The sequence below is a fragment of the Numida meleagris genome, chromosome 5, assembly GCF_002078875.1.
Source record: "Numida meleagris isolate 19003 breed g44 Domestic line chromosome 5, NumMel1.0, whole genome shotgun sequence".
In the NCBI taxonomy this organism is placed as follows: Eukaryota; Metazoa; Chordata; class Aves; order Galliformes; family Numididae; genus Numida; species Numida meleagris.
In genome coordinates, this window is record NC_034413.1 from 38,906,145 (window position 1) to 38,924,237 (window position 18,093).

Sequence of the window (18,093 nt, forward strand, 5' to 3'; positions counted from 1 at the left end):
GGATCGCCAGCCACTAGAACAGGCTGCCCAGAGCCACATCCAGTCTGGCCTTGAATGCCTCCAGGGATGGGGCATCCACAACCTCCCTGGGCAACCTGTTCCAGTGTGTCACCACCCTCTGTGTGAAAAACTTCCTCCTAACATCTAACCTAAACCTCCCTTGTCTTAGTTTAGAACCATTCCCTCTTGTCCTATCACTATCCACCCATGTAAACATTCCCCCTCCTGTTTATACGCTCCCTTCAAGTATTGGAAGGCCACAATGAGGTCTCCCTGCAGCCTTCTCTTCTCCAAGCTAAACAAGCCCAGTTCCCTCAACCTTTCTTCACAGGAGAGGTGCTCCAGCCCTCTGATCATCTTGGTGACCCTCCTCTGGACCCATTCCAAGAGCTCCACGTCTTTCTTGTACTGGGGCCCCCACGCCTGGACACAGTACTCCAGATGGGGCCTCACAAGAGCTGAGTAGAGGGGGACAGTCACCTCCCTCTCCCTGTTAGCAACTTCTCTTTTAATGCAGCCTCAGCTCTGGAGCTGAATACCTTCCTAGAAGTGTAACATGGCATTCTTTTGGCTCCTAAACCATGTCTCCCAGCCACAGGAAGCCAGAGCAGACACAGGCTGTACGGTGCATGGAAACACACACTCCCTCCACAAGTGCCCCTGCATCACAAGTTCAGATTCACTTATGACTCAGTGTACATTATGTTTAGGAAACACTCAGCCACTGCACCTTCCCATTCACCTCTCTTCCTACCTCCACAGTAAGCAATTCGGGGCAGGCTCTCTTCCCTGACCAGTGTTTTTCCAAACCAGTTTCAGGTCCAAAAGCCTTGCACCAATACACACATCTTACCAAAAAGAGCCTTGTCCCCCATCTGGTTCCCCATCTCCACTGGGCACATTCCTAGAACCTTTCCTGCAGGAAGGTCACTGTTTATTCAGTAGGTACCTTAAGATTGAAAAAAATAGCTTACGAAATTCTAGATTTCAAATGCAACATTGTGATACATTGTATCTTCCCTAGCTTAAAAATTCAAACTTAAAAATTTCAAGGACTGGCTTTCACATTTTCAACCACACAATTCCTCTTGATTCTTGTTCAGAAGACTGCTTTCAGAAGCCCCAGCTCAAAACAACCATCACTCCATCACTGCATCCAAGTGTGATTTATACCACATTCAGTAAATCAAAGCACTACACTAGATTATAAACTCATCCAAGATGGAGAGAATAGGCAAAGTATAAAAGGACCCTGCACAACAGTGCAGTGACACAGGTCTCTAACAAAGTATTTGTATCTCTCCAGCAGGAGAAGGATTCTCAGATTTTACTTTTGGATTTTATTCGGCAGTGACTTGGCCAAGATTAGATGGTAAACTGTGGACAGGAAAATCACTGCCAGGTCTGTCAATGCCCAAGCTTATACTCCCCAGACTGAATCAGCATGCATTCCCTAGAAGCATAGGACTGACTTCATTTCATGAGAATTTGAGACGTCAGTCCTAAACACGCTAGGAATTACAAGCCCGATAGCTTGACAAGCAGTTATTTTTGCTATACACAAATATTCCGAGAAGAGGTAACAGAAGATGCATGATATCCATGTCCTCAAGCGCGTCATGTATTTAATTCTTCATGCAGTAAAATAACCAGATAATAACAGCAAAAATACAAATTAGTTACAAGCCAAACCAGTGAGGCTTCATATGGAAGTTGTAAAATTGAGTAATTCCTGGCATTATACATAGCTCAGACAAGAGAACTGAAGCTCAGACAAATGAATTGAAATTCTACAACCCACCTTTCAAGTCTGAAACTCAAGAATTTGGCATACGGCTTCCATTAATATGTGAATTCCCCAAGCTTCCAAGGTGAGCAACAACATTTAAAGAGATGCTGTAAAACCTCCAGAAAACAAGACATGTTTATGCCAGCAGCACTTAACAGCTTGAAAAAGAAAAATGACTCATCCTTCCAACAAAGGTCTGCAGGGAAAATTTGACATTCCCCTCAGCAGAGCTGCTGTGAGACCTTCATGGTGTCCTATCAGATATTGTTTTGACCCTGGTTCTGCTGTTACTGGTATCAGTGGAGAAAACAAAAACAAAAAACAAAACACCAAAGCCGACTTTTTGGGAGCAATGAAAGACTCCAGATGTATCATCAGTAGACTGGTGACAGTTCCAGAAAGGTATGAGGAGATGAAAATCTATGAACAGGATATGAACTGGGACTGTAAGTAATAGAAAAAATTCCATCTGTAAGCTATACACACTGAAACACTCTCTCCACACATAAAAAAAACATACTCAAGTCATAAAAGGCATTACAGCTACTAAGCTCAAAGCTGTAACTGAAGTAAACATTGTAGATAAATATAACATCTATACATGGAAGACAAAAAGAAAAAAAATTGGGAGAAAGAAAAGCTTTTGGAACTAGAAACCTGTATCTTGGCCTTCACCACTCACCTGCAAACTTGCCTGTTTCCTCCTGTTAAATCTAATAAAAGATATCTTCTCTTGCAGAAGAGACTCAACCTGCTTAATTTAAACTTTCTGATTTAGAATTAAAAGGTATATTTAACTCTGCCTCAGAAGACGTCACTGCTGTGTCATCTACACAGAAAGGGTCTCGCTACCACTCCCACTGAAGTCAAGAGCAAAACTCATTCCTGTGAAGGAGTATCTAACCTAAATTATCATCCTCCTGTCTCTGAACTTCCTGGTACGGAATGAAAGAGGTTACAAGGCATGTTTTTACCCCCACTGAGTTACTAAAAGATTAAAACAAACAAAAAGTATTTTAGGAGCCTACTGGCTAGTCAAGTAATTTATTCCACATAAATGAAATGCATCAAAGTTTGAAGACTATCATTAAGTAGAAGCAGACATTTCTAGTTCTACAATGTGGGGTTTGGTTTTTTTTTTGTTTTTACAAAGAGTTGTGTACCACCTGCTCCTTCCATTTGCTGGTTTCAGTTGGCTTTTTTTTTTTCCTGAAGAAACTGCTGGCAACGGAATTAGTCATTAAAACCAGCCCACAAACACTTCCTTGGTTAACTAACCAGCACTCAGGAGCTGCAGGCCTCAGTAAGAACGTCTTCCTCAGATACTCCTTCAATAAATATTTTCCTGGCCCTACCTCTGGGTCTCACATCTGGTGTTTGGTAGAATATTAACTCAAGCATTTGCTATCACTCAGAAAACTGCTGCTTTATTTACTTTTAAAACTCTGCATCTTTATATATTATATGAAATCTGAGGCAACAGAAAAAAAACACTGGCCTTAATAAGTATACCTATTTCTGCATAGATATCATCTGAGGCTTTGAACAATACAAGTGAGCAGGGCTTTGGACATGTAGTCTGAAGGCCCAGCTGCACCTGAAAGAACAAAGCAAGCCAGCTCTTCTGCTGAGCAATACTGACATACCTGTGCTGCCTTCAGAAGAGTCATGCCAAGCAGAAATCCATGAGAGCCAACATGGCAAGCACAGCTGGCTCCAAGTCATATGAGCGTGCACTGCACTAGTGGAGGAGAAGATATTACAGGCACAGCTCTCCTTCAACACCTCCCACCTTGGTTCCTCCCTAGGGCAGATGGGCTTCCCCAGTCCATGTCTGACCCACTGGCTCTCAGGTGGAAGGCATCATCTGGGACCCATCGTGCTTCCCCAGGTACAAGCACAGAGAGTGTCACATGGCTCTGCAAGGCACATGCCTAGCCTACGAGGCAGGGCTGCTTAACGTCACAGTCTGATGGCCTCGTTCCCAAATGGCTGGATGCAGCCCAGAACAAGTGTTTTTTTTTTGTTTTTTTTTTTTTAAACTCTTCAGTGCACTCGCCAGACCTGCTCTCAGAGCCTGCAAGATCACCCAATGCAAGTGTAAGGCAGCATGCTGCTGCGATGCACAAGATCTCCCTGAAATTCTGCCTCTGCCCCCATACACTGGGCATTTCCTACAAGAGGAGCACTTAGAACAATAAAGTAGGAAGCATTCCAGTCTACTGGACTTTTTTTCTGTAAGCTCAAGTTCCTTGGGACTTGTACATGGGCAGCCAAGGTTCAGTTTAAATAGCTTCTGCCTCATGTGACAGAACACAATCTCTTTCTAGCCAAGGTATTTAACAGCCCTTAGCATCAAACCAAAGGATATTGGATATGATGATATATTAATGCCTTCAACAGGGAAATGGGTCTAGCCTTTTTTTGTTTTGTTTTGTTTTTTAAGTAGCACAAAGAACATCACACAAGAATTCCAATAGAGAAGGGAGCCAGCCTTAGTGTAACATCTTTGTTGCACTGTCCTTGCTCCCACACAGTACACAAGTCACTACTCTCTGGAGGAATCCCTGCTGTAGGAGCTGACAGTGAGGCTGAAGCTCTTCAGTTTCTGCTCCCAGCTGTAATGTGGGAGGCACTGGTATTAATAAGCCCAGGCAAGAATTGTGTAAAATAACTTGAGGTGCATTATCTTACACGAGAAACTAGTGATCCAGTACGCTGGTGTGATGACATTTAGATTACTACAAGAGATCAAGTACCTTCTTACAATCATTTATTTGTTGCTGTATAGCAGGCCACTTTTATGGGATAACCGGCTGAAAACAGCATTAGTTCTAAAGATTGAAGTAGGAAAGACTTCATAATATAGGTGGTGATCACAGCTGACATAACTCTCAACAGCATAGAGGTACACTCTCAAGTAGCACTCCCTTCTGTTTACAGGATGTTTAAAACACAAGCTCAACCCATTTTTCCATACCTCATATTTAACAGAGAACAGAGATCTGCAAAAACAAAAAGCTTTTCCTAGATTCAGTAGGAAGATAGAGGTTGTGCAGAAGAGGCTCAGCCACACCTGACTTTCACAGGCCTCCTGAGGTGCTGATCTACAGGCTGCACACAACTGAAGACTGCCTTGCAAGCAGTATCCCCACACAAGGGCCTAACATTCGGTTAGGTAACATGGGTCCTTGGGCTTTTGAAAGTATTTTTTTTCCATACCACTTGTAAATTAGCCATGAATTAGTACAGATCTGGAAATTATTTCCTACATACATTAATATTCCTCCTGTTAAATATTTGGTAAAGATTTAAAAATACATTTTTGTTGCATGTTTTGATTTTATTTTTCAGATTCCCAGTAAAACAATACTGCTGCACTTGCATTTCAGATTTTGTTTTGAGGATGTGGGTTTCATTGTCATGCAAGTATGGGAAATCAGGTAATATTTAGGCTCAATATGTGCCTGAGCTTGCACAGACAGGCCTGAGAGAAGCTGTCTTGCTTTCATTCCTTTGTGCAAGACCTAAAACTGCTATGTGATGAGCAAGGTGATGGAAAGTGCTTTGGAGCAGTCCAGAAAGCAATGCAAGGAATGGATGATGATTTTTTCAGTGTCATTACATGAGTTGTCTAAAAGGTTAAGTGAAGGCTATAAGGAAGGCTACCAAGACAAAAAAGAACTGAACACAGGGTGCTGTGAAGAAGTAACATAATCTGAATGTGGCTTAGATTTATGCAGCAGAAGAAGGAAGTACTACCAGAGAGAACAAAGATTAAAAAAAGACAATCTAAAACGTTTACTCAGCCTTGGTCTGGGGCTGCTCCTGCAGCCAGCGCTGTCTCATCAGCTAACTCAAGAGGGATTCAGGCAACTGATTAATTAGGATAAGGTTTTTTTTTCCTCTCCATTTACGCAAGAATACAACTTCTCCCATGGTAACCTGTGAGCAGCTCAAGAACAGCTGAAGGTACTGACATTCTGCTGTTTATTACTGGCAGAACTGAATTATCACTAATATCCAGGAGTAGACAGGAGTTTACCTTATCCTTTCAGGCAAAAACTCACCAGCCTGCATTGACTTTTCTGGTGACATGCCTCATTGTTTGTGATGACTCTTTGGTAAAAGCAGACAGCATATTCAATACCTGCAATCAGGACTTGTGAAACTCACTTGCACTGGTGAATTAAAAGGCAACATGAATTCTCCAAGTTCACTGCTGCTCCTAGCAAAGAGCACCAAATAGTTTCAGATACACTTTAAACTCAAACCCTCAGCTTTCTCTCCCCACCAGAGTTTGCTGGAGTTAGCTTCATTACAGCTTTCAATGACCCAGCTCTTGTTGACTATTTATCTTTTTGCGTGATGAATCACATACAATCCCTGAAAAGCCTTGACATGCAGAGGCTGACAAGGAGCATCTAAAAAGAAGTGTCTCCCATTCACTGAACTCAAAGCTAGAACTCTTCTGGATGGACAAGGAATAACACCACCATGAGCAGGACACTCCACTCAAACATCCAACTGAAGCTGCTGCTCACATTCCTGTGGCCACACACTCTAAAGATGATTGTGAATGCAGCAGAAGGGAAAAGGAAATAGTGTGGTCTGGCTACAGAGCCCCAGAAACATCCCACCAATGAAACCTGCGGCATTCACCCTATGACCAAGAAGCTCACACATAAAATAGCAAATAAGACAAGTAGAGCCCCTTCAACTTGGGGTGGGCTGGGGGGGAAGGGTCTGCAGTGAGAGCAGAAACTTTGCAGCCAGATGAAATTGCCCCCAGTACATAGATGCAAGCAACACATGTCCCAGTTTTAACTCCATTCCCTATTCTAGAAGAGCAAGAATCAACTCCTGGAAAGAAAAAAAATGGAAGAAAATACACAATTATAACTTAATCCTGGCTGCATATTGTCACCAGATAAGCCTGGTGCTTGAAAACTTCAAGTGGTGAAGATCAGTATTTTTTTGGCCAAAGAAGAACAACTAAATAAAGTGAAAATTGTATTTACCGACACTTTGTGTTGCTTTTCATTTGTGCTCTTCAAATAACCAAAAGCTGTCTGCATCCATTACACAAACCTTTCTCTAAACAGATAATACCGGAGCACAGTGAGAAATTCATGTATCAGCATTTTTGTTTTTTGTCTGTGCCACGTAGCAGATTTGAGTATTCTGTAAACAACCTCAACAAAACATTCCAACAAAGCAGAGAAGCAGTCCCTCAAACAAGGTGTGTGGTGACTGACAGATAAGCAATCAGTCCACACTGCACAGTATATTGTTGGCAACCACAAACCCTACATTTGAGATGCGAAAAACAGGAAAACGCGACATAAGATTCAGCTCACAGTGCTTGTACTCAGTACCACTGGCATTTGGATAGCTCAACTCACACTGCAAGTCAGACATTTCCTATGGAAAACCAACACCTGCACAAAAAGAATTTGGCAACACTTCAATGAGTTTTTATTTTTCACTTAAGTTTCCACCTCTGCACCAAGTCTTACACTGTGCATCCCAGGAAGTATACTCAATATCTTCGTTTAAACTATCCTCAAAATACAGAACACACACATGCAGGAATAGGAGGAATCCTGTCAAACTGATGCCTGAACAAGCCACAGAGATTCAGTACGCAATCCATCGGGGTACAGTCAAGAGATGTGCAGCACTGCCAGTGATCTGGAACAACTGATACAAGACCAACAAAAACAGAAAACTCACTTTTGGTGTAGTTTTCACGTTGCAAGTCACACGATACTTCAGTTCAGGTTTCCACAATCTGAAACAAAGCAAAACCGCTCAGTTAGTTGCAGCAAGGGAAAAAGATCTCTTTTTTTTTTTTTTTTCAACAAAACTTTTTTTCAAAATGAACTGTAATTCCTGAATCACAACCTGTGAGCAGCAAAACAACCTCCTTCTCTGCTTTTGTTAACTTCCAAAATGACACCAAATTAACTTACATCCCCTGGTATGCAAGAGACCAAGTCACCCTGCAGAGGCTGGACTGTTCTAGAATGCTCACTCTCGTGTGAATTAGATCATCACAGAAAAACAGAATTCACGAAACATAAGCTCCACTGATGGCTTCTATTAGCATCAGTTTCACTTAAACTGAACCCCTTCTTAGTCTACAGAAGGGAGACAACCTGCAAGCAGAATACCTTTTATGTATGTAGGTTTACCAGTAGTGATTCACCAAAAATAACAACAAAAATGAGATGGTAACATCAAAAAACAGAAGTAAATTCAATCAGCAAACAAAGAACATAGATAATAGAACATATTTGGTCAAAAGCTTCCTTTTTTTCTCCCCAGGAATCCCGCAGTTGTACTGCATAATAGCAAAAGAGATGCTTCACAAGCTGCAGACAAGACTGATGGGACCTGTAAATTGAGTATCATGTACCACAGCAAAGCTGCAAAGGGAAAGTGCTGCTCAGCAGTCAAAGAAGAGAGCTCCCCAGTGTGCTACAGCTGTTGATAGCATGACCTTGCACATGGTTTTAACTATTCTGTGCTCTGGTACCACCATATCTTAAGATGAGTATAATATCACAGTAGCATAAGTGAGGATTAATTACTGCTTTGCAAATCCTGGGACACTTTGGTCAGGAGTGAAGCACCCATATAGTACAAATTGTTGCTATTAAAAAATTGAATCAAACTGCCTAACAAGGAGGAAGAACAGACAATTTCCATCCTCCTCCACATCAAAACTCAACAAAAAAAAAACACTTTCCAGTGCTATCACTCCTAATCAACATATATCCTACCTGGACAACTAACTTCCGCAAATCACAGCTGAACAAAGCTGTTCCAAATATTCACTGCTTGCCAGGGGAAAAAAAGAGGTAGGGAGATAATAAATGCTAGCAGGGATAAAAGCACTTTGTACTTTTGGTCAACTTTGCCATGTCTCAGTGTACCCATGAGTGCAGGCATTACCACTATTGCTGACAGCAAAGGGAATCTTGCCACTAACTATATCCAACTTAGAAACGAAGCACACAGAAAGTAAGTGAAGGGCAAATTCAGTGCCTTGCCAAAGTTAGCATAATGGAGTGACTGAATCGTGAACAGAAAGCAAGGATCCCATCCCTACCACCTGCTTTTCAGCATGAGATGACTTTCTGAAAGCAAAAAAGCACAAATTTGCATTGCACGCTGCTGTTGTTGAGCAAAAGATGAAAGCAAAGCCAAGAAAAAAAATTGGAAAAAAGCATCTCAGCTCTTTCTTCTTTCCTACCAATACCAGAAAATGAAAAGTCAGTTCTTACAATATGCTGGCCAGGCGTGGTCCCTATTATCTTTGGTTAATTCCACATGTCTGAGAAGGAAATCAGCTCTAAGCCGGTTAGACTTGCTAAATGAGATTTGCCTAAGGCCCCACCCCCAGGGGCAGTGTCATGCACCAAAGATTTGGCATTCTTCAGAAAGATGCTACCTGTCCAGACACTGCTAATAATGGCCAGAAAAGCACAACCCTTTAATGATTTACACAGAATATTCATTCACCTCTTAAGCAAAACTTCATTTTCCACCTCCTAATCTCCTAGTCTATACCCAAAGCAAGACACAAGTAGGGCTGGTGCCAGCAGGCTCCATTCTCTGAAGTTTCTGATGAGTACATGAAGGAGATACACACAAGCCTGGTGTCTCCAGCAAGAACTTTCAGCATCTTTAAGGACTAGTCAAAGTTTCAGAGACTCTAGACTCATTCTAGTACCTTGGGTCTGTGAAACACAGACCAGATATGTATTTACTCTTCTGCTTCACTTACACTCAGTAAATTCTGCTTTGAGAACCTCCAAATTTTCAGAATGACAGCCCTGACTCATACAGACAGTGGTGAAGACCCAGGATACGTTTAAGAGAAGACTGCTAATAAATAAAGTACTATGCCAATTGCTTGACTCAGAGAAAAAACTATTAAGAACTGCTATGTGTTGGCATTTTGTCTTCTGAATGTTGGCTTGTCCTCTGAATTATTAGCTTGTTGGCTAATAAAAATGAGGAATTGTTGTTAAAGAATATGTCTTTACTGAATAATTTAACTACTCCTTTCCTGTAACTACAGTGATATCTGCTAATAGTGCCAGTTTTTTTATGTGAAGCCTGCAAGGAGTCATACTGACATATTTGGCTACTGAATGCTTTTGTTAGCAACTTTCAAGTAATCCACTGCAGAGAAACCAAGCTGTCTGGTATTTGCCACCTTTCTGCCTACATAAGCAGCCCTTGAGAAAGGGGCATGCGCTACAAAGAGAGCTTGTTATCCAAGTTCATCCAGCTGGATGCATCAATATGTCTTCTAACATCCTGGGCACATTTCATTTTAGAAGATGCAGCTGGTTCTGGCTAAATGATACACTGCAAATTTGAAGGCAGAAGAGGGATTCAGTAGCGGTGACCATGAAATGACAGCACCAACAGAAAGTAGGGGACAAGCATTGCTGATTCAAAATACCAACAGACAGATTTCAAGTAACCCTGCACAAGTCAGCAACACCTAGCAAGATGTCAGACAAGTGCTGAAGAGGTAATAAAGATATAAAGGTAAACTACTCTGTGGCACAGGAAAGCTGGAGCAAAATAGTTACAGTGCAAACCAAAATGGAGAAAGAGCTGTTTAAGGAATATTAAGAAGAGGTTCCTGCTGGTAAGTCAGCCAAACCAGATTGAAGTAGTCCACAATTGTTTAAAAACAAAAACACTAATGAAAGAAACCACTGAAACTGCACGCTCATGGGAGATGAAGTCCTGAAGTGCTGCCTGAAGGCAAGCAGAGGGCCACCTGAAAAGGAAAGAGGAACATGGCAACCCAGAGAACAAGAGACCTATCAGTCTAACACAGAGGCTTGAAACAAAGTTATCAATTATAAACACCCTGAAGCTGGTAATAATCAAAATCAGTCAAGCTCTTTCTATAAAAAAAAAATATATCAATAATAAAGACAAACTGATCTAGTTGGTTTTGTTTGTTTTGCAAAATAACATATTTAATGGAAAAAAGGAAGGGTAGCACAGATGCTATATGTTGCAGGGGCTGAAAAGAGTTCTCAAAGTCCAGTCTGGTGGTCAGTTGAAAGCACTGAGCTGCAAGAGTTTGCAAGCATTTCATTCAGTCCAAAATTGTCAAAAATCAATGCCATGAAATTCAACAATACAAAGGCTGCACTGCTTAGAAGAAAAGGAGAGGACAAGCCAGCACTCTGACAGCAACCCCGCAAGGCTGCCGCTGTGCTCACCACCAGCAGGCCAGCTACCTTCTGAACAGGTGGGACAGGAAACCCCTGGAAAATCTGCTGCCTTGACTCCAGATGTTATTGCTCCTCTGTTGCAGAGAACTGCTTTAGCAGAGACAGCAAAGAGAAACAGGTTTCAGCACACAGCTTCTTCCAGCAGCATCTTAACTGAAGCCCAGCGGGCTGAGCCCAGGTACAAGACTTCACACAGAAGCAGCTGGGGAGCAACCCACGATCCACTGCTGTGCTTACTCTTAGGCTGAGAAGAGTCACATCTCACAGAAAAACAAAATGAGCAACTGGATATTCAGCTTCCACAGACATTTTCCAGAGCTCTTCTGTCAGAGCCGTCAACCTAGTACTGTTAACACTGATCTGCGACACAGACATGCTTTAGCACAGGAGATAATCCTCCAGAGTATAAAGCTAGCAGTTGTTGAACATGTCTGGAAGACTTGTAAAGGAGATTTAGGCTAATCTAACTAAATTAGGTACTTACTGAAGCAGCACACCACCTTCACTGGACGCTCTAAAAAAAGCAAGTAAGCAGGACAAGGATATCTTGAGGAACCTGCCTCCACAACTGAGGTCTGCATCGCACCTTCCTTCCTGCCTCATGCATTTACCTTTCCTTGATCTGCCTTCTACAGAAAACAGACAGTCCAAGATTTTTTTTTTTTTTGCTCGCCTGCCCGCGTGCTATGAAGCCAAGTGACAGGAGCTGCAGATGCACTCTGAAGCCCTTGTCCCTGACAATATGCTGGGCTAATTCACGTTTTGGACCAAGGTTCACATTTGAAGCCTACTGCTGCAGCCCACTTACAGCCATCTGCGTGAGGAGAGAACAAATGCATCTTTTGTTTCTTTAAAGAACATCAGAAATTTCGAAGTACATTTCATCTGTAATTGGAGGAAAACCGTTCCTCAAGTGCTGTGGTATTTTTGATACTGCCCCTTACTACATCTCACAAAATGATAAGTTTAATGAGTTCTTAAAATCCCAGAATATTTTAGCTTGCTTATACATGAAAAATGAGCTATGGTCAGAGTCGAAAAGGTGAATAACTTAGCAGATAGGTGGGATACCTTCCCTGCTGTGCAAAAAGGAGCAAATACACATTCAGTTTCATTAATGGAAGCTGAGAGCCTAGTTCCCCAGGAGCTATATGCCACACATACCCTTTCAACTTTAATCTCCCAGTTTCAGGGATTTTCATGCCAAAAGTACACTGCACGCTGCTGGTGCTCCTGCAGCAACAGAACCTCAAAGCTTCTGTTTGGTCCCTTGACTCATCCTGTTATCCTTTTACCATTTTTTAATGCTTAAACATATTTTCAAAGACGTGACTCAACAAGCTGCAAGGGTGAAAACTGTGCATGAAAATACCTAACAAAAAAAAAAAAAAAGGACTTGATTTTCAAGAGCAATCTGCGTTACTCTAACTCTGCTCCCTGATCTTCTGAATTCCCAATTCACCGGCATTAACACTATAAGAGATGACACAGTTGGAAGCCTTCAGCAAGAAGACAATTGCCTGAAACTGGTTTTCTCTTCTGTAACATCTTAATTCCTCATCTGGAGCAAGTACAGGCATCAGAAACTTTGGGTGTCTTCTCAGATCCTGGGGGCGCTCTTGACAGGAACAGACACGTGCTCCGTTCCAGACAGCCCAGTAGGCCTAACTATCCCCACATCAGTAATAAAAAGGAGATCCCAGCTGCTCCATCATCAAAGGCTCAGCAACCCTCAGTGATGTGTCGAGGTAGGTGTCAGTCCTGTGGCTCTCCAGCAGCATGGCCCACAGGGAAGCTGACACGTCTGCTGTGCATTTGCACCAAGCATCAGGCTGCTCCACAAGATCACACACACTCAGCTGACAGTACAGGTACTTGGTAGAGTTCAATTTGAGGTATTATACTGGAAATCAATGAAGATTTTTTAAGAGTTTGTAGGCATCACAACTATGAAGATTTACTTTGCAGAGTGTATTTTTCTTCATTGGATAACTAATCAATTTAATTTGTGGAAGCCTTAAAGATCTGAAACACTCAAATGGGCACATTTGGGAAACATCCCTCTTGAATGATCTAAAAGGACTCTGCCATCCTAGATTTAAAAAAAAAAAATTAAGAAGAATTAACTTTTCTGAGCAGTTTAAACTCCAGCTTCCTGATGCAGTGGTTTTAATTCTAGTATCACTGTGTCTTTCCAAAGGACCTACCAGTCTCTTACAGAAAAGAAGTAAGGCACATCTCCCAGGATGCAGCAATAGAGGTAATCTGTAGGCAAGCTCTGCCACCACAACTCAAAGGCACACAGCAAAATGATGACTGGGGATGGGGACGGAGTGTGGAAGTGGTGCTCTACCTATATCACTATGCCCAAACAGCTCACAGGACCACACAGAGCACTGATTGCTGCAGGCAGTCCGAGCAGCTATCGCTGGTCGCCTACAAGGAGAGAGACTTGGGCTTTACAGATTTGTTCCACCTCTGAACCATAAGTGAAATCTCCCATTTCACAGTAGGGCTCTGAAATACAAATTTCTAAACATGAAGTAGCAAGATAATGCAAGAGTGACTGGTATGGAAAAAACAATATTTTCAGAACATAATCTTACACAGTTTACAGAAAACAAAAAAGAATGGAGACATGCATTGAAAATACAGGAGAAAGAATGAAAACACTGCGTAGCTGTTTCCAACTGAAGCAACATCCATATCGTGCACTTAATGAGGCAGGAGTTCTATGGAAACAAGCAATGATGTGATCACATAATTAAAGACTGCTTTATAATACACATGCAGAAGGCAGCCACAAAGGCTGCACAAACACCCTTTATTCCAGTATTTCCTGAAATGAGCCATTTGACTCAACAATGTTAAAAGGTTCCTTTAACAGCTTTTTTGGTCTGTGATACATCATCTAGATGCAACTGAGGTCAAGCGGATTAAAAATCTGAGTAACATTTTGTACAGCAACATGACAAAAGAGGCACTGTCTCCGCTGCAAGGGTTGATTAGAACTCTATTTCTGCAGCCACACCAGAGACATATGTGAAAGTGGATGGAACTTAGAATTCATAAACAAACATTCTAAATGAGGAGGGTTTTTTTTTACTCTTATGAATAAAACAGAAATACTGAGTCTTTGGTGGCTTTTCAGTCCCTTGTATGAATGACAGTAGCATGACAGAAACAGCATGTTAACAACACTACTCAGTGTAAATGTTAACTGGGAAAAGTCAGAAACACACAGCAAGGCTTTCTGTGTGCCTTGCCCTGAGACCTCAGACGTAAGTAGCTATGGCAAACTAATTCAAACCTGGATCGGAGAACTCACTTCAACTTAGATTAACTTTTAATTAGTAGGCACAAGCGTCATTCTCATTTTAAGCAAACCCTCCTTGAGAGGTGGCATTATCTCTACTGTATTTGCATTTCAGCTAGGAAGAATGTTCCATGCACTTTTTCCTTTATTAAAAGGGTTGACAGTAACATAATTAATGAGCAGCTTTGAATGTAGCCTTCTTTTAAAACCTCCAATTCAGGATCAAAATGCTGTTTATAATTACAGGTGCTGACTACAAAGCTTGTCTTAATACATTTCAAATTGTTATACTATATAATTCATCTCCAGCTTTTTTTCCCCCCTTTAAAAGGGAGATATTTTTAAAGTTCAAGGGGCTTTCAGAACAGAAGGTTTGGATTTAACAAGGGCTAGTCACCCATGCAGATACCCAGAAAACTGCTCCAGCATCCCTAAATTGACCACTGTGGCAAGTATGCTTATGAACAAAAAAGAAAAGGGGACTCTGAGAAAGCAAGCTGTATTTGCTGAAAGCACAAGCAAGCCCTGCTCACTTCAGGGGGTCCTAGCACGTGGCCATTTGTAAAAGCACAGAGCTCAAAGCATCCTATATATCATTTCAGCTGACTTTTTGATTCTTGAGTAGCCTCTTTGACAGCATATTTTTTCAAAACATAAAAGGAAAACTTAAAAATAAGTGCCTTCATGCTGTGTCAATTTATACTTGCAAAGGATATAGCCACTTGGTCCCACTTCTAAAGAGGTTTATATTTTCAAAAATCCTGTATCACAGGAATTCAACTCTGAGTCCTTCCACACTGGTAGAAGCATCCAACAGCTCAGGATAATGCCTTGTGCTGCCTACCAAAGACTGAATCAAGCTAATCGGTAGCGTATTGCTCCATGCTGATGTTGACACTTCAAGGAATCACAAAATATTCTGTTCAACTCATTAATCCCTTAATGCTACTTCCATCTATCACAGAGCCCCGTGTAATTGCAGGTTTCAAAAAGCACCAATAAGATTATTAACAGAGCAATGCACAGGACAGCACAAGAAAAGGACATCAGGTGCCGAAGCATTCCTATGCAAAGCTTGTACTAATGGCTGCAATCACTCCATAGGTATCAATGTCAAAACAGCAGAATTACCTGAATGGAATAAAGAGAGGTGTACAAAGTCCCTCTCCTTCTCTGGAAATATTCAGACCCTGCCTAGACACTTTCCTCTGCAAACTACAGTAGGGAACCTGCTTCAGCAGATGGGTAGGACTCTAACCTCCAGAGATCCCTTCCAACCCATATGATTCTGTGAAGTCAACAAGCTTCAAGAGCACATTTCAAATGTAAACCATTTTGTAGGTATGGACACCTCAGATTACAAAGCTCATGTCCAGAAACTCCATTCCACACCGCTCAGCTGCTGGTGTTTAAGCCAGCGATCTAGTTCCATCACTCACCTCTGGCGAATCTCAGCCCTGAGCCAGCAGCATGCAGGAGTTGCATGCAACTGGACTTCACGCCGTACTCTTCCATGGTTGCTGCTGGTTTTCTGCTGCAGTGTAGAGGAAGGATACAGTCTTTCAGAAAAGGAGTCGCTGTCTCTTACTGGTAAATCCTGTTATCCAATTTTCAGTTTCTGCCTGTGCTATAGTAGCATATGTTTTAGACTTGTTTCTCCCCTCAACCTCTTCCCAACTCATCGTGCACCATTCTGCCATCTGACTGCAACAAAGGCAAATCGCTTTCTACTGTCCTCCTTCCAATGAGGCACACTGGCTTTGGATAGGTGGACACATTGGCCAAGACAAATTCAGGCAGACCCTCCCTAGAACATTCACAGAACAATCTTTAGGGTGCCAGTTTTTTGGAAACCATACAAAGCAAGTAATTATGTTATTTTGTCCAGGTCTCAAGGTTTTTCCCCATCTCCTCCCCTCAAGCAGTCAAAGTGGGATCTTACTGACCACCACACTGTGCCCAGAATTACAGCATAAAGTAATTGCATAAAGGACACATTAGGAAGCACACGTGCTGTTAGGCAACCATAATATGGATGTTTATCCCATCACTTGACATCAGTGTTTAAAATGAGCTGTCTTCAGCTAGGATACTCAGTACACAGGTATCTCTCGTCATCAACCCATACCCTAATTAACACCATTCCAGATTTTCTCCCTCAGGTTTCGATCCTCAGCAGGTCGCTCTGCAAATACAAAGTTTTTCCCTGTGATTCCCCACTATCCTGTTGCAAACCTCAGGTACCTTACCCCTGCATCACTTCACTTTACCAATGCACTGCTTTAAGGCCAACTACTGTCAACATTGTCAGTAGCTTTTCTTGCTGCTTCCAAAAGTCCAGAAGAACAAATCTGACATCATTTCATCTCATCTGTTTCATCTTCCAAAGCTCAAGATACAAAACACTCCTATTCCAGTACAAATATGATTTTCACCACCAGCAGACTGCAGCAAAACCCTGCCATCTGTAGCCCTCAGGCAGACATGGGATGCATGCACTTGGGAAGAAAAATTTTCATACTGAAACCCTACAGCTGATGCTCTATAGGCATGATTTTCAAGAGGACTCTTCTGCACTTGACCAATGAAGAAAAGCACTTTCAATAGAGCAAATTACCAAGCAACGATCAGCAAACTACACTCAAATCAAGTACAATCACAGTTACACACATGGGTACATTGAGTCGATGATGTCTTTAAGGCTAGCACCTATTTTGCACTGCCTCCAGCTCTAAGGCAAATACGCCAGCAGTAGTGGTAACTGAACCAAAGGTCCAGAGAGTGCTGCCCTGAGGAGAAAGCATCTGGAATGGAGACAATCAAAAGTACTTAGGAAGAGAAAAGCTGCAGCACATGCAGCTACCTGCACAAAACCTGAGCACGGTCGACAGATCTTACCAAGCACTGCTACACCTAGGTCAGGTGCATCAGCGGAGGAGGAAGCCATCACAGTAGCATGGCAGAACCAGCTCCGCTTCAGTGGAACAAAGCAGTGCTGCAGACGGGTACAGCCACACACGTGGCACATTGGGAACCAGATCGCACAGTCTCAGCCTGCCTATTTTCTTTCATTCACTTTTACTCAGAAGGTATCAGCCTTGAGATAACAGCTGAAAACCAAAGCATAATTTCCCCGCCAAGCCCATAAACTGAAAATCAAGCAAGGTAAACAGGACAAGCAAAGAGAATATACCTCACCATCACCCATCAGCAAACACTGTTTTCAGTTCTCCTTTTCTAGAAGGATAACAACATATAAACACAATGATGGCAAGAGGTTTTATTCGTTTCTACATTTTTATGCATACAGTAAATTTATTCTTATAATCACACCCAAAGTTCACAGCAATTACATAAAATGACAGCTTTGATTTCACCATTCATACCTGTCCCGGATGGCAGTTCTGGTTCACATCCAAGAATTAAAATCATTAAAATATTCTACCCCTGTTAGCCTTTGAAGCGTCCTATTTATTCAGTAATCTGCTATAACAAGGACTTATGCAGAGAAGACTTTCTAAACATGCAGGCCTCGGCATATATGGAACCCATTTCATGCGGGTTTTTTTCCCCCTCATACTGGTATTGTCTTAAGAAGAAAATGTACTGATAGAATTATTCTTGCTTTCCAAGATAATGGATGCATTACACCAATTATTTAAACTTCCTAGATTTAGAGTAGAAATTCCAAAAACATGGTAGCTGCTGGTTAG

The 18,093-nt window shown here is 41.9% G+C and overlaps 1 protein-coding gene across 23 annotated transcripts in view; it reads right to left on the reverse strand.

Moving 5' to 3' along the window:
* Positions 1 to 18,093, reverse strand: part of MAP2 (microtubule associated protein 2) — a 202,091-nt gene that overhangs the window by 151,000 nt on the left and 32,998 nt on the right. For all 23 annotated transcript variants that reach the window (XM_021398337.1, XM_021398335.1, XM_021398332.1 and 20 more), the window contains exon 2: positions 7,526 to 7,583. The gene's annotated coding sequence lies outside the window, so the exon portion shown is untranslated. The remainder of the gene's footprint in view (positions 1 to 7,525; positions 7,584 to 18,093) is intronic.